At 42.0% G+C, this 18,105-nt stretch overlaps 1 long non-coding RNA gene and 1 pseudogene across 2 annotated transcripts; both read left to right on the top strand.

Annotated features, from left to right (window-relative positions):
• The first annotated feature begins 1,568 nt into the window (after positions 1–1,568).
• Positions 1,569–7,072, top strand: LOC310689097. Its single transcript, XR_014517313.1, has 3 exons — positions 1,569–2,009; positions 3,366–3,483; positions 6,076–7,072. It is a non-coding gene; the product is annotated as an uncharacterized lncRNA (long non-coding RNA).
• Positions 7,073–12,648: 5,576 nt separating this feature from the next.
• Positions 12,649–13,112, top strand: LOC310688556 (large ribosomal subunit protein eL22-like; annotated as a pseudogene). The gene has a single exon. The product of its transcript is annotated as a large ribosomal subunit protein eL22-like (transcript).
• Positions 13,113–18,105: the final 4,993 nt, after the last annotated feature.

Raw genomic sequence — 18,105 nt, forward strand, 5'->3', positions numbered from 1 at the left:
TCATCTAGTCCAACCCCCTGCAACGCAGGATTTTTTTTGCCCAACCTGGGGCTCGAACTCGTTACTGTGAGATTAAGAGTCTCATGCTCTACCAACTGAGCTAATGTCCAAAGCCATAATAACCAGAAACATAGTAATCAGTGCATTAGGTCCTGGCTACTTTAGTAAAATAGCTTTTATCTATATCAATCTCTACCCACTGTAAACAAAGTGAGATTGATTTGACTTTTGCTTAGAAGAAATACCCCTTTAAAGAATGCTTTCTTATATGTCAGAGGCTTGGCAGAGGAAAGCATGCTGGCAAACAGCCAGAGACTGGCTAAATGTTTATTGTGTAACTTGTAACCCTCCTCTATTCATAGTCTAAAACTGAAAGCTAGTTGTCTCCAGATTCCTTTGAATTTCATGCTTTTGCTTTTCCTTTCTTATTGTCATGAAAATTGAGGATATCCTCCTAACTGCAGTCGGGAAGAATGGGGTGGGGGGTGGGCAGGCATGACAGAAACTTCCTAATGAACAAATTGCAATTAACTGATGTAAATAGGGGTTAATCTAATGCAGTAACTACAAAAGCAAATGGAGGCAGCAACAGGCTTGAAGTCGCCAAACAGCCCTCACACAAATCACCAATGAAAGGAAAAAGGAATTCTTTGGCTGGCTGGCTGGCTGGCTGTCAAAAGCAGGAATGGGCTACTCTAGGGCAAGGCAGGGGACCTCCTTTCAGCCCAAGTGCCACTTTCCCTTCTGGGCAATGTTTCGAGGGCCACATGCCAGAAGCAAAAGGGGATAGCACAGTAAATGTGAACATTACTTTTGTTCCGTAGGTTAGTTTCATCGCACTCACACTTCCCTCTCTATCCACCATCAAGGCAGCAAGAAGCATTATCAAAGTTCAATAACACATTCCAACCATGCAAAAACACTTGAAGAGGATGTAAAGCAAGTTGGGCCTGGGGAGGGTGTATGAATCCCTCAGGCCAGAGAGGTCCAGGAAAGCCACATTTTAACCCCAACCCAACAGCCTGAGGTTCCACTTCCGTGCCTTAGGAGGATGGAAATACATTAAAAATGATATCTAAACACTCAAAGCAGCATTAAAAACCACATGAAGCAGCGCTGACTGGCCTAAACTGTCTGCCAGTATATTTCTGAGCTCAGTTCAAGGAATTATTGTCAGTATATAAAGCTCTAAAATGCCTAGGAACAAAATGTCCGACGGACTATTGTGCTTCTCGTACACTGCAATGATCTGGAAAAGTCCTTCTGACTATCCCAGTGTTATCTCATATTTATCCAGTTTCTTCATGAACTAAGACTTCCACTCTTTTGGAACACTATTCCTATTACAGCAAGATGGACACCTACAATTTTTAAAATTTCGTTGCCTGCTGAGAACATGTTTGTTTTGCCAAGCATCCTTAGAGAAATTATCATGATTCAATGTTGGTCATTCGTCCATGGGGTCATGAAGAGTCGGACACGACTAAGTGCCTAAACAACAACAATGTTTTGATGGCTTTCTTGTACATCACTGTGATATTTCCTATGATTTGGCAAGTTATAAACATTCTCATCAAGTTAAACAAATAAACCAAGTAATAATTTAAATGGCAGTAAAGTCAGTCTTGATTGTGTTGATTGTGGAGTTATGATTTGTTTTTTATTTAACAATTCATCTGCATATACAGTAGAAGGACGTGGTACAGTAGACTGCAACACTTCAGTGCTCTGGTGGAAAATGCAGTTTTAAAATATCCCTCCACTTTAGAACTAGATAAATAAGTAAATGAAATGAAGTGTTATTGATTATAGTTCAAAATGTTAACCACTGACCTAATTATGTGTTTAGTTAGATTGAGAAGCTGCTTCAGGACTTTCAGGTGCCCGTTTTTGACCTATTGTGAAAGATCACCACTCAAAGATTGTGCCAATTCACAAAGCAAACAGGATAACTGCGGTATCAGTACAAGGTTTGCCGTTCTCTGGAACGCTTCCTGTTTCCAAGACAGGTAATACAACACCTAACCAAAAGCACAGGAAGTTATCATCTGAATGTGACCATTGTATTTAAAAAGTTCATGTGTTTTCATCTTTCAAATACAGTATTGGAAGGGTAGTGAGAGAAGGAGAGGAAAACATGGCGGGTCACTTGGGTTATTTCTCAAGGATGCATTCTGAAAGCCAAAGTTCAAAGCCCGGGGTGCTTCTACGGTTTTGCACGGTTCACTTCCAGGTCACTTGCTTCATAAGATTCTAAACCCTCCAGCCACCAGTGGTCAAAGGGACTGCAAGATGTCCAAGCTGGCTTGGCTCAAATCCTGCTTGAAATAATCATCAACAAAGTCAGTTGTTCATTTTGACCCAGAGGTAGTGGGTCACCCAATCAATATTAGAATTGATTTAAAAGGGTGAGTGACAAGGAGAAAGTCATTCCTGAAACCAATGCAACAGGTTTACTGCTCTCTTAAAAAACCCCCCCAAAAACGTAATGTTTAATATATGTACTCTAAGTTGAATGATCTCTCTCTCCCTTTTAAAATAAGTTAATATATGTTTTGGAACAGAGTGGATCACGATCTAAGCATTCACAGAAAATCAAAGTTTCTTTGTTCTTAATAAAAAGATACAGGTATTGTTACAAAGTTGATAATATAGAAATGGAGTAAGTTTTGGACATTCCGCATTGAAATGACTCGAATTTGCATAAAAGCTCCCATTCATTTTGGTGGCACTTGTGCAGATTGTTCTGAATCATTTCTGTTGTGGGTTTTTCTTGGTTATTTTATTTGCTGTTCCAACAGCAAAGCCAGACTGGCAGCAGTCCAGATAGTTCAGTACAACTAATAAAGAGCAATAAGCAGTGGACCTCCTGAGTGGGAATGTGGTTGCCATCCATCTTGAAAGATGCCTCCAGAAAGCTCAGAGATATCGCAGATATCTGTGCTGTTGTGTGCAGGTCTTTGTTATTCAATCATGCGATTTTTAGTGGCATGTTCTTTAACCTGTGTCCAGCTAAATAATCTTTTTAAAAAAATGTTCTTGGAGACGTATTTTTCAGAATCCAATTAGGTTCAAAAGGATTTTTTATACATATAAAATCTGTCTTCTGGACCATCTGAGTGAGTTGCTCTGACTTCAACTCTCTAATTCCCATCTCCCTTCCCTGCCAACAACCCTCACTTGTTTTATTAAGGAGTGACAGTTTGTGTTACATTTTAGGCCACCAGGTGGGGTAATCTGATCAGGAACTAGGAAGGAAAGCATACGTCAGATGGAATTACATATTGTACAGTGTAAATGTTTCTGTGCCGAAGCGTTCTGATATTTTTACTACCGTTGACTTTCCTTGTCACCTTTCCGAGTAGGAGGGATGCTGCCTGAAGGCACCCTGAGAACAACAGATGTCCTAGCAGCCTTGGGATTTGCATGGAGAGTTCATCCTTCCTCCCACTCCAAGACTCCTGGCCTTTTTCCTGGCTCCAGGTAACATCCCGCCTTCTCTGAGTCTCCATCCTCAGCCTTCCTCTGCATTCCATCCTGGCTGAGGGCCAACTAGACTTGGCATTAATTGCAACAAATGTATACTTTTCATTGCATACTGTATTTTTTGCTCTATAAGACGCACCAGACCACAAGACGCACCTAGTTTTTGGAGGAAGAAAACAAGAAAAAAAAAAATTCTGAATCTCAGAAGCCAAAACAGCAAGAGGAATCACTGCGCAGTGAAAGCAGCAATCCCTCTTGCTGTTCTGGCTTCTGGGACAGCTGCGCAGCCTGCATTCGCTCCATAAGACGCACACCCATTTCCCCTTACTTTTTAGGAGGGAAAAAGTGAGTCTTATAGAGCAAAAAATACGGTAAATAGCAGCTGCACAGGGAAGCCTGGAGAGCCTCTGCTCAGGGCAGGGAAGGAGAGTTTAACTCCATCTTTCCATGGCATGGTCCTGCCAAGAAATACCCCTCTGAAGCTGCTATTTGCATTTCAAAGGACATCTCCACTGGTACCCATGGGAACTTATCTTGAAATGCAATTGCAAGCTTAAGGGTGGTGTTTTTTATTTATGTAAGCGATGGGGAATTATTATTATTATTATTATTATTATTATTATTATTATTATTATTATTATCAGAGTTCAAGCACACATCCCAGCCAAGCAAGGCCAGGGAGGGGCAGTGGCCAGGTGAGAGTCCCAAGATCTGGAGGGCTGCATTTGGACCCCGGGTATAAAGTCCTCTGCCTCTGGTTTATAGGGAGCAAAAAATTCCTCCTCCCTACCCTCGCAGTTGCCAGTCTGCTCAGGCTTCCCTGTGGCAGGTATTTGAATAACAGAAAACAGGAGCAATTCCATTCACTGTCAAAACAAATAGAATAGCTTGATGCTATCAGTCCAGAAGTTGGCATGAATCCTTGAATTGACTCTGAAAGGCAAGGAGAGTTCAAAAGTCAGGAACATGCAATGATATAAGTGGCGATAAAGTAGCGGCTTTATATAAGCCACAGAGGTTGGGATTGATGGAGGTTGGAGTCCAACAACCCCTGAAGAACCTCAGGTTCCCCACCACTGTAGAGGTAAAGGTAAAGGTAAAGGACCCCTGGACAGTAAAGTCCAGACAAAGGCAACTATGGGGTTGTGGTGCTCATCTTGCTTTCAGGCTGAGGAAGCCGGCATTTGTCCACAGACAGCTTTCTGAGTCGTGGTCAGCATGACTAAACCGCTTCTGGTGCAACGGAACACCGTGACGGAAACCAGAGCACACGGAAACACTATTTACCTTCCCACCGCAGTGGTACCTATTTATCTACTTACACTGGTGCGCTTTCGAACTGCTAGGCTGGCAGGAGTTGGAACAGAGCAACGGGAGCTCACTCCGTCATGGGAACTCAAACCACCGACCTTTTGATCGACAAGCCCAAGAGGCTCAGTGGTTTAGACCTTACAAATCAAACCAATGCCTGGGCATTATCCTGAGCACAAGCAAAATATCCCTGCTGCAGTCTTTCTCAACTGTCCTATTGCCTGCTAGTCATTGATTCTTGGTTGGCAGACATCTGTCTGTTTCTAGCCTCAGTTTATCTGGCCTGATCTTATCCATGAGCAAGTTTTGTGTGTACCAAACTCAGTGCTTTTTTTCTTTTTAAGAAAAGGTTTAGGGGTACTCTCATTTTTACTCAAGAAAATCACCATTTAATAGTTCAAATTGGGAATAATAATAATAATAATAATTTATTATTTATACCCCACCCATCTGACTGGGTTTCCCCAGCCACTCTGGGCGGCTTCCAACAGAACACTAAAATACAATAACCTATTAAACATTAGAAGGTTCCCTAAACAGGGCTGCCTTCAGATGTCTTCTAAGAGTTTGGTAGTTATTTTTCTCTTTGACATCTGGTGGGAGGGCCTTCCACAGGGTGGGCGCCACTACCGAGAAGGCCCTCTGCCTGGTTCCCTGTAACTAAATACAGTAAATGGACAAAAGTACAAAGATTCACAAAATGTTTAGGGGTATACGTACCCCTGTCCCCCCCCAGAAAAAAAGCACTGACCACACTGATCCAACCTGGCTCTTAGCCCCCAGACACTAGCAGAAAAGACTTCAACCTTTTTACCCACTGGTGCAGGTGTCTCTGGGTCTAAGACTGGAAGACCATGAGGCTTTGCCAGTGCTACTGTGGAATTAACTCTCCTGCCCATGTTAGAATAACTGGCTCTACAAATACGGCAACCATAAACTTATAGTGCAGTCCTGTGCTTGCCGGCTCACACTGAAGCAAGTCCTATTGAGTTCAATGGACTTGCAGATGTGTGTATAGGATTGCAGCCTAATTTGGTTTAAAATAGCCAATATTAGGGGGTGGGGAAGAGCATGTAATCATTTTCCTGTTTTGCTAGGTGAGTGTCATTTTGATATTTTGTTTTTGAAAACCTCCCCCCCCTTTGAAAACACATGTAAAAAGCATTGTTTGCAACCAATCAGAGAAGATAAATTATGAGGTATGAAAGCTGCCTTTAAGCCTAATCATTTATGTTCTCCAATACTATTGTTCTGTTACTGTTGTATTTCAATTTGCAGTTCTGCGATAACATAATCTGATCACCAAATAGCTAAACTACAGGACCAATTGCTTATTAACCAAACAAAAAGGTCGGACGATTACCGACGGAAACCAAGTGCACCTTTTTATTGTTCTTATTAGAGTCTAAGTGGAGACAATAAACAGAGCGAGACACAATTGCAGATTATAAGGGAGTTAAAACTGTTTGTTCAGCAGGAGCTATGCTGAGACACACAGTGGATTGGCAGTTGCACGATACTTTTGTCTAGCAACTGCTTGTTTTTGCCTGTGCTTCTAGTCTGGCAGCTGCAAGAAGAAAATGTAGAGGACGGATATGTATTTGTACTTGAGAGCAAAATATCCCCAAGAAGGAAGGATGTATAGCTCCAAATGAGAGGGAGGGGAGTTGTTTACTACCAACAAATTCATTTTCTTCACGCTTTTCATAGGTTTTATTTGTTTGTTTTTGCATCACATTTTGGTAGCATCCTTTTCCTTTGTGGATGCTCTTTAAATCACACCTTGTGAGATTTTGACTTGGTCAGCTTTATCCTCAGGACCATTTCAGCCATGGCTTTGAATTCGGGAAAGTTTTCACCAACTTCCTTGACAATTGTTGCATATATAGAAGCCACAAGGTCTGCCTTTCTCCGAATGTAATGTACATGTTAGGTTGTACACAAGGACAGGAGACTGGGGATATGTGACAATGTGATGAAATCACCAGTGAATTATGCTGGCATGCAATATAGTCCAATTAAATGAAATTAATTCGCTTAAGAGTCAGTGTTCTCTCTTTAAGTGCTGGGTAACATAATTAAATTATACTTAGATGAGCAACAGTGCCCGTCTTTCCCTTCACTGCAATTCAGTTGAACATTCTCTGATATGTTAGCACTCTAATGTACTCGTTTTGCATTTACAAGCCTGACGTGTCTTGCGGGCTGCTGATCTGTGATTCTACCTTCAGGGCTGTATCCAGCACTGCTGCTTAACTGGAACAATGACTTTTGTGTGTGCAACAGAATTTTTTCCTCCAACCCCTTGAAGTGAATTTTTGAGGGTGTGCAGGGAGAAGCCTCATTTTGTCAATGGAACCTCAATGGTGCAGCATTGGATATAAACCTCTAGTGTTTACGAAGCTGTTTTCAGATACTGTGTGCAGCTGTGTGAATCTGTTACTAGTATCATGCAGTGGTTTCCAATTGGCTAAGTACCGTGGACTGCCTGTTTTTCAAAATCCAAGCCATGGACCCCCTACTTTTGAAAATGTTGATATACAGGCAGAGAGCATTTTGCGTGGGGGTTCTGTACCTGGCCCCAGCACACACCAGCAGAGGGTGCATAAGCCTGTCCTATTACACCCCCATTCTGCTCTGCCCCTATTCCACCCCATTCCGTCCTATTCCGGGTCTAAAAGGACCCACGTGCTGGTGGTTGTGTGTCAGTTGGACACATACAAAATGGTATTGCCTGTATCTATGGCAGTTTTTGTTCCATGAATGCTGCCACAGAATGCTGGGTCCCCGGGGGTCCGCAGACCACCCATTGGGAACCACTGGTATAATGTATTTATGTTTGTTTTTCAGTGGTTTGGAGACCTCTGGATAAAAAACGATTAACAAGTGTACAGTGGTACCTCAGGTTACAGACGCTTCAGGTTACAGACACTTCAGGTTACAGTGGTGCCCCGCAAGACGAATGCCTCGCAAGACAAAAAACTCGCTAGACGAAAGGGTTTTTCGGTTTTTGCGTTGCTTTGCTAGATGAATTTCCCTATGGGCTTGCTTCGCAAGACGAAAACGTCTTGTGCTTTTTTCTTAAAGCCGCTTGAAGAGGCGCAGTTGCGACGGACCATGCTTCGCAAGACGAAAAACATCGCAAGACGAAAAGACTCGCGGAACGAATTAATTTCGTCTTGCGAGGCACCACTGTACAGACTCCACTAACCCAGAAATAGTACCTCAGGTTAAGAACATTGCTTCAGGATGAGAACAGAAATTGTGCAGCGGTGCAGCCCTATGAGCTAAAGTGGTACCTCAGGTTAAGAACAGTTTCAGGTTAAGAATGGACCTCCAGAAATTAAGTTCTTAACCCAAGGTACCACTGTAATGAATAAATAATAGTAAATAACTCTGCCCCAGGCAGAAACCTATCTAGCCACTTTGATGTCTTATTTCGCCTCACAACAGCAGTCTTGTGAGGTGAATTTTTAATGTTCCCATTTTCCATGGGTAATTGAGGCTGAGTAATTTGCCCAAGAATGCTCACCAGGTTTTGAATCCAGGTGAGTTGTTATGCTTCTTTACCTTTTCCATAGTTGATCAAAGGAGCCCTGCACAATGTGCTGAAACGGGAACCCTCTTGTTTATTCACAGGCCGGAACAGAATTGAACTGAAGGGTTCAGCCAGCCTACTTATATAGAGCTCCACTAGAACGCAACAGTAACCATTTTCTGTAACTATCCAATCACTGAACATCACTTTCGATCCCTTATTTGCATATGTGGACCTGAACTATCTACAGTATCCCCCTGCTGACCCAGGGTGAGAACTTCAGTACATAACAATTAGCATATGCTAATTTACATCTCTATATGTATCATTTAATTAGAAATACATCTACAATTCTATGATCTAACCATAGTGGAGAAGACGATTGCCTGATGATCTGTGGGAGGGAGTCTGCTGTCTGAGAGCTAAATGTTGATGACTGATTTCAAGACTCTTGCTCTCTCTTCTTGTGTTTCTTTAAACCAGGTGTGAACAGGACAGCCCTTCAGATAGAGGGAGCCTTCCAGTGGAGGACTCTTCTCTGACAGAATGTTGTCCTCTGTAAAGTAGGACACAGGGCCTCAATAGGTCATTGGTTGCTGAATTGGGGTAAACTTGGCTACATGGCATTTTCAGGGTGTGTTCAGCTGTGGCAACTTCCGCTGTCCTCATCCGTGTAAACTGCCTGTTGTCCTGCCTACACAGGTATTTCCAGACAAGCGGTCAGAAGGAGGCAAGTTACTCAGGACGAAGAACCTGCTTCGTTGTACTGCTGGGACCAGCCACATTGAAATAAACAGTATACAGTGGTACCTTGGTTTACAACCATATTCCGTTCCGGAGGTCCAGTTGTAAACCAAAACAGGTTGTAACCCAAGGCGTGCTTTCTCCAATGCGGCCTCCAAAAAGAAGGGGTTATGATCCCAAAAAAAGGGACACACACTTCTGGGTTTGACGTGGTTGTAATCCAAAACGGTTGCAAACCAAGGTACCACTGTATCCAGATTTTATTTTATTTTTTAAGTCCAACACTGTCAAAATCTCAAATGTTGAGATTTTACTTTCCTGGATACTTCTTCTTTTAATAACCTTAAAATATTGGTATATTCAAAAACAGTCACATCAAAATATCGATGCATCCTGCAGCATTAATGTCAAAATAATATTACAGTATGCAGAATGTATTAACTTGCCAAATTCAACACGTTCGCACCTCTTTTTCCTCTCTTAAGAACAAGTCAGCTTTCTAACAATATCAGTATCTGCAAATGTGGGGGTAGACCCTTTAAATTAGAATAATATGAATTCTCTCCCCCCCCCCCTTCCTTTGGTCAGCAATTAAAATTAGGAACATTTGGTCTGGAAAAATTCTCTCTCTCACACACATACAATCATTCAATTGTTTCAGTTCCAATTTAGTTATGTTTTTAAATGCTTTGCAGTCATTCTCTTTACACCTCTGTGAGGCCGGTCAGTTTTACAGATGAAGCTGAAAGTCTATTTGCCCAGAGCCATCTGTGATAAAGCAAAGATGTTAGGTGCAAGGGCCAGTTTACACAATCAGGGTCATACGGTAAAGCTTTTTCTGAACTATATATACCACACAGGTTTGCAGGTAGTATGTGTTCTGTGTGTTTGTGGACACTGTTTGAATGGTCCCTTATGGCCTGGGCAAAAAAAAATTAATGATCCTTTCTCCTGGCGTGCTAGTTTTGTATGTACAGGGTCAGGAAAAGGTTTCATGCACGTGTGTATTTGGGGGAATTAAAATATGCAGATTAATGTAATACAGCACAGGAAAAGCTATACCCCGTGAGCCTTTTGATTAGACTGGTTTGAAAACCAACAGTGGCACCCATCACAACTTAGGTTTAAAACACCATTATGCCATTTCTTTGGGCTTCCCCTAAAGACTCCTGCCTGTAGTGATGTATCGAAGTGAGAGCTGGACCATAAAGAAGGCTGATCGCCGAAGAATTGATGCTTTTGAATTATGGTGCTGGAGGAGACTCTTGAGAGTCCCATAGACTGCAAGAAAATCAAACCTCTCCATTCTGAAGGAAATCAGCCCTGAGTGCTCACTGGAAGGGCAGATCGTGAAGCTGAGGCTCCGGTACTTTGGCCACCTCATGAGAAGAGAAGACTCCCTGGCAAAGACCTTGATGCTGGGAAAGATTGAGGGCACAAGGAGAAGGGGACGACAGAGGATGAGATGGTTGGACAGTGTTCTCGAAGCTACCAACATGAGTTGGACCAAACTGCGGGAGGCAGTGGAAGACAGGAGTGCCTGGCATGCTCTGGTCCATGGGGTCACGAGTAGGACATGACTAAACAACAACAACAAAGACTCCTGGGAGATGTGCTTTGCTAGGAGTGCAGAGAATTGCCCAGAGACCCCTATTTCCCTCTCAAGAACTGCAATTCCCATAGTTCCCTAGAAAGAGGGCTTGTTCTTTAACCCACTCTGGTATTGTAGCTCTATGATCGTAATAGGGGTCTCCAAACAACTCTCAACATCCATAACAGAGTGGCAGGGAAACCCAGCCAGATGGGCGGGGTAGTATTATTATTATCATCATCATCATCATGCTACAGCTCCCATAATTCTTTAGGGGAAGCCATGGCTGTTTAAAGTGGCATCATAGTCTTTAAATGTGTGGTGTGGATGAGCTCTAGTTCCAAAACCAGTTGCTTGAGAGCAACCTTGGCCAACAGGCCTATCCTTAGGAGACACAAGAAATAACACTACAGGTTAAGGGGTTGGGAAACAGTTACGCAGGTAATTCCCGCTCACATACTGAGACTGTCACAAAATCTGTGGATGACGAATGAAGCGACTTGAGTTAAAAAATAAAAGCTTTTGGCCAGCGCCACTTGTTTCAGCCTCCCTTGACCTAGCTCAGCAGATCTCTCCCCTTGGACTTCTGTCACCAATGTTTCTCTGTGGCAACCAGCTTTGTAATCTTTTGTTTTCCATTATCAAATCGTTAAATGGTCATGTAATTGTTATTTCCATTTCCATGCCTGGAACATGTTTTGGAGGCAGTCACCATTCCCACTTCATTAACTGACTGACCTCAGCATTAACACCCCCCTTCGCTGAGGTTGCCTTGGAAACAAAGCTTCCTGTGCGTAATCCAAGATTATCTAGCTCTTTATCCTACATGTGACCCTTAATTACTTGCTAAATTAGAATGGTTTTCTAAAAATCACAAGAGGAGGTTAATATGTTCTTCCAGAGCTGGTCAAGCTAAGATGACACTAAATTCACAGGGAATTCAAAATACATGATCCCTGAAGGCGTCTCTTTCAGAATGAAGATGAACTTTCCCAATGAGAGCCCGTCCACCGCAAGACTGCGCCTGTCACTCACTTTCCTTGTTCAGCTTCTCCAACCCACAGTTAATCTGCCCTGAACAAATTAACTAAGTAAATATCGGGTAAATTAATTATGGCACTGGATTCATTGTCCGTTTGTTTTCTGCAATTAACGCTGTGATCTAAATCAAGATATCTGCTCTTGTGTACTGAAGAGAACACACCAAGTCTCCATCATACCACCAAAGATGAAGATCTGTAAATTAAGGTGGTAGCGGTGGGGAATGTATTTTTGAAAATTGGGATGCAAAATGCATAATTTTATTGTGGGAGTTAATTTTTTTTGTAAATAATTTTTTATTTGATTTTCATAAATATAAACATACAGCAAAAACCAATTTAGAATCCAAATATCAAGATTACTCTGAATCTCCTGACTTCCCTCCATCCCTTTCACGGGTCCTGTTGATAATATTTTCAACTGCATATCAATACTTCTCCAATTTTTGTCTTTCTAAATTATCTATACATTCCGTGACATTACAAGTGTGGTTAAAGCCTGCCAATATTTTAACCTGCTTAAAATGATCTGGTATATAAATTATAAACTTTTCCCATTCTTTTTTAAAGTTCTTGTCTTCTTGATTTCTGAGCTTCCCAGTTAATTTTGCCATTTCGGCATAGTGCATCAACTTGGTTTGCCATTCTTCTCTGGTTGGGGTTGTCTCTTCCTTCCATCTCAGGGCTAGTAGGATCCGTGCGGCTGTTGTCACGTACATGAATAATCTTTTCTGGTCCTTTGGAATCCTGGTACCTATTTTATTGTGGGAGTTATGTTACAGGGATTGGGAAAGAGGAAGTTGGAAGGAATCTCCAGAACAAACACGTTGCCTTTGGACACAGCTCAGTGAATGGTCGGTATTACTTCCTTGAGGGGCAGGAGGATGTCGCCAAAGTAGGTGCATGCGTGCGGCTGCCTTCCTTTCCTCGCTTTCCCTCTCGTTGCTGCCGCCATGGCGCCTGCAAAGAAGCTTGTGACAAAGGGTGGCAAAAAAGAAGAAGCAGGTTCTGATGTTCACCCTAGACTGTACCCATCCAGTAGAAGATGGCATCATGGATGCTGCCAACTTTGAACAGTTCTTGTAGGAGTGGATCAAAATGAATGGAAAAGCTGGGAACCTTGCTGGGGGTGTGGTGACCACTGAGAGAAGCAAAAGCAAAATCACAGTCACCTCAGAGGTCCCTTTTTCCAAGAGGTACCTGAAGTACCTCACCAAGAAATACCTGAAGAAGAACTTGCGCGACTGGCTCTGTGTGGTCGCCAACAGCAAGGAGAGCTACAAGTTGCGATATTTCCAGATCAACCAGGATGAAGAGGAGGAGGAAAAAGAAGATTAAATGCAAAGGAATCTGGCAATATTTTGTACATTCACTTTTCCTTGAATAAAATGCGGTGAAAGTTGTTATAACAACAACAACAACAACAACAACAACAACAACAAAGTATTACTTCCTTGAGAAGTGAGTGAGTGGCATGTCTCACAGTGTTCCATGTTCCAGTGAGTGGCATGTCTCACAGATCCATACGAGTGAAAATGGCTAAATGGTCATCACTTGGGAGGAATGCTGTACTTTCATCTGCATTGCAGGTCACACACTGTGCAGGGTGTAACTGGATCAGCCTTTGTCAACCTGAATCCTTCCAGATGTTTTGGACTATAACTCTCATCAGCCCCAACCAGCACAGGCTGGTGAAGGCTAAACAAGATGACCTCCATTTTCCTTCCAATTCTGTGATTCCAACCATGTTGATAAGAATATATGCTTCAAGCAGCCTTGAAGCCAACCACCGATGCTGAGGAAGCAGCCCCTTTGGGTGAATATGTCAGGTGCTTTTGTACAGTAGAAGGCAGTTCATCTTTAGTGTACAGTGGTAGCTTGGGTTACAGACGCTTCAGGTTACAGACTCTGCTAACCCAGAAATAGTACCTCGGGTTAAGAACTTTGCTTCAGGATGAGAACAGAAATCGTGCAGTGGTGGCGCAGCGGCAGCAGACGGCCTGGTACCTCAGGTTAAGAACAGTTTCAGGTTAAGAATGGACCTCCACAATGAATTAAGTTCTTAACCCGAGGTACCACTGTACTGCAATTAAATAACTCACCTGGAGAGGTGGGCTGTTGTAGATACATGTTTGAGCAAAAAATACCTTCATAGTTGTCTTCAAAATCCCCTAAAGACCTGTAAAACAGTCATAGAATTAAAAAGGGGGGGAAACTTGTTAAAAGCCATTTAATAAAATTCTACTTAACTGAGCTGTGTATGAGAAGGCATACAGACCTAGGTATAAAAGCAAGTTTCAAAAAGTAAAAACAATTTATATCAATAAAAAATGTAGCATTACCAGCCACCAAAAGCACAAGCAAATTGAGCAGACTTTGCCTAGTCCCCGCAGGGCGACAAAGATGGCATCAGGCAAATTCCACCATCAGGGAAAAATCACAGAAAGCACCCTCTCTAGTAGCCATTTCAAAAATTCTTCTTCTTCTTCAACTTCTTCTGCAAATGTTTTGTATTATGAACCAGCAGAAATCACACAGGCTTCATCAGGAGAAACGTGACTTGGACCATTTTATTTCTATCCCCTGTTTTGTTAAATGTTATTTTTGGAAATATATCAGGGGCTGTCCATTCAAAAGTAAGCAGGCTAATCCTACAATTAAAAGTTAAGAGTTAAGAATCGCCAACTTTGAATGTGGAAAGCTAATTTGCCTTGGAATTTCAAAGAGCCTACTAGTGATCTAAGTGAAAATATTTCTAGCCACTAGGTCTTAATTGTGAAGTGGCCAACTACCCTTTTAATGAGCAGAGGCTCCGTGAATAAATGCTGCACAAGGTTCAAAAAAGATGTGCTAAGGCAAGGATGAAGAACCTCTGTCCCTCCAGATGTTCTTGGACTGCAGCTTCCTTCATTCCTGACCACTGACCATGCTGGCTGGGGCTTATGGAGTCCCAACAACCTCGGTGCCACAGGTTCCGCAACCTTGACCTAGAGTTTCTAGGAGTTTCTGAATGACTCCCATTCCTTTAGGTGGTGCAGAAATGGGACAGTTCTTAGCCAGATCTTCCCCTGCGCCACTAGTGATGGCAAAGGGTACTCCTTCCTCCATCCCTGAAACATGAGAGCTTCACCTACTAAAATTCCTTCTTCAAGGGAATTATTCACCCATTTTAAAATCAGCCCCACATTCACAAGCCCACAGTACCCTTCCACTGCCAGCTACTTTCTCTTTATTGTTTGCTCTGACATTGGGCCATGGCTGGCTCGCCTTTGTTGCTTTCCATCACTCTTTATCCTTGTACTTTCAAGGGGTTTGTCTGTCTGTCTGTCTGTCTGTCTGTCTCTTTCTCTCTCTGTGTGTATGTGTGTGTCTAGGCTGACTTCCAGCCTTAATTTAATTAGTCAGCTGCAGAATCAGAAACAAGGTAAATTTCTTTCTTTCTTTCTTTCTTTCTTTCTTTCTGTCTTAGGGTTGCCACGTGTCCTCTTTTTCAGGGGTAAAATTTGAGACAAATTGCATTTATTTGCTTTGAATGGCCATCATAGCGTCCTCTTTTTTGCTCTTCAAAATATGGCAGCCCTATTTTTATGCAGGTTTCTTGTGCCGGCCAAAGTATTTGCATAGGTATCCTTCGCTCTGGAAACATAATATATTGCTACACGCCACCCAACCTCCAAGTGTTGCAAGATGCCAGGGATTTCATCACTCGGGGTTCAGTTTCTTTGGGACTGAGTTCATGCTAGTGGTTTACCTCTCTTTGGACAGACCATGAACTGTAACCAAGACTTGCCCTAAAGCTAAACCATAAACCCCAGCTGTGATGACACACCTAAGCGCAACAATGGCTCAGTTCAGAACAGCAGCAAAGTTTCCTGCTTGGCAGGGGGTTGGACTCGATGGCCCTTGTGGTCTCTTCCAACTCTATGATTCTATGATTCTAACTTGAAGAGGAGCAAATCTCGTCTTAGCTCTTTTTTTATCTTGTAAACTGAGCTGCAAATTGGGTATATTTTCCCCTGGCAGAAAGGAGATGTTTTTGAAATACCAGTATTTTCTAGTTTACATTTTATTTTAATATTGTATTTTACTTTTGTTTTGTAATTCATCCATAGAGCATATGCTGAAGGGCAGATACTGGGCCAAATTCAATGTATTACTATTAGTATATTAAGCCCTCAACAGCTTGGGACCAATTTACCTACAGGATCGTCTTACTCTAAATGTGCCCACTCAACTGCTTCCATCAGCGGAACTGGCCCTGCTACAGGTGCCACATAATACCCATTCCAAATCTGTAAAAATTTGATCACTTAGTGTGTCATTGTGGCAAAACCTGCACTTTGGAACTCCTTGCCTATTGAGATCAAGCAGATGTCTTCCCTGTACTCTTTTCGGTGCCTGCTAAAAGCATTCTTGTTTAGGCGAGTGTACCCAGTTGCTTAGAAAGTTGAGGTAATTTTATTCTGCTTTAGTATTTTAACTTGTGTCAGTGTTTTAAGGTATGGTTGTGATTTTTTATTGATTTATCTTTTTGTAAAGCGTTTTGAGGTTTTCTATATTCAAGCGGTATATACATTTTAATAAATAAGTGACATAAGTATATATCCACACAGACACAAATAACACTGGACTATACAGACCATTGATCTGATCCTGCAGGGCTTTTCTTATATATAGACACATAGACCTGACACAACATTTACCAGTATTTATTATTTTTGTCTCCTGCCTTATTGAGGAAGCTCAAGGTCCCTCTAATAATATTTTCACAACAAATCTGTTGGGTAGGCTGGGCTGAGGAATAGGTAACTGAACTGTTATTACCCAGTGAGCTTCATGTAGCCTTGAAAATAGATAATATCAGCTCTTAACATGCAAGGTAATGACAGCACAGAAAACACATTCCATGGCAACAATGTTTGGAGAGAAAAAACACACCCAAATAAAGTGCTACAAATATTAAAGGAAATCACGCAGATATCTTTCAACTAGATTATTGCTTGTCTGAGAAACATGGTGGTTCAACGATATCTTGCATTGTGTGTCATGTTCAATTGAAGGATCACAATCTATCTCCTTTGCTCTCTCTGGACCTCAATATGCCCAGAGGCTACTAATGAATTTCCCCTGGGAATAGTATCAAAAGCGTTTGGTGTGTAATAAACACAGCATCGCAGCAGGAGGCTGTCATCCCTCCCACCCACCACTACATGTCAGATTGCATTTTGGGATCTTCCCTTTTGTTGTCTGACAGAAGGCAGCCCTTGATTAAAACCTACTTGATCAGGATTAAAACAATTCCTGAAAGAAAGTCTGGGATTTATTTTCTAGAATTGGAGCCAGCAGCCACAGAGATGACCTTCAGGTTCAGAACAGGAAGTTTTTATTTCTGTGAATATGTCCCATTTTTCAAGAAATCTTAATTCTATAACAGATTGTGGGAGGGCGGAGAACGAGAACATTGTGGTAGACAATAGCACTTCAATGATGAGCTTAATGTTGCAATCCTATACCCACTTAACTGGGAATAATAATAATAATAATAATAATAATAATAATAATAATAATAATAATAAATAACCCATGTTTCACCCTGATAGGACTCCAGGCAGTTTACTACTAAGTAGACAGGTATAGGATTGCCCTGTTAGATACTTTTCTCTCCTTGCCCTTATACCTGGGTGAATTTAGATTTCATGTTGCCAACGACCCTTTCAACCAATGTTTCTTCAAACATTTCCTAAAATGATATGCTAATATCACTCATTTTCTGAGTGCTGATCCTTGTGTAGCCAAAATGGCAAGATCCATGCACAAGAGGGAGGTATTTCCAGGTTTGGGGAAACTCCCAAGGTTTGCAGAAGTATAAAAAAGATATTGAGATGAAAACATCCTTAAAAGGAGTGGTGGGTTAGGGCTGGCTGGAACTCTGACAAGGAATACTGCCCTCCATGCTGCAACGTTTTGCTGCAGATCACACTTGTTACGGTATTCCTAATGTGCAGGCAAACGTTCAGTCCTTTGGTGTTGAAACCTTTTTCTTTCTTTCTTTTGCAAAGGTGAGCCGTAGCAGGTCGAGACATGGAATTGGGTGGCTGAGCTCCTGAGATAGTTGAAAGAATTGACTTCAGGCCTTGGCGAGAATTTTGGAGATAACTTTCCTTCGGGTTGGGGGGAAGCAAAATATTAACCACATAGATTTTGCAAACAAGCGATGTGTCATTTGACAATCAATTTATACGCGCTTCACTATGAACTCCTCACGTCATCAATTCGGATAGCAAAACGCTATGTTGCTTGCGTTAACTGCTCACCCCTTAATTTCTTTTTATTTAGGATCGATTCTAAGGCATCGTGAAAAAGTGAAAGGCAATGGACTGCCATGTATATAATAG

The sequence above is a fragment of the Podarcis liolepis genome (assembly GCF_965112155.1).
Source record: "Podarcis liolepis genome assembly, chromosome: 11".
NCBI classification, from domain to species: Eukaryota; Metazoa; Chordata; class Lepidosauria; order Squamata; family Lacertidae; genus Podarcis; species Podarcis liolepis.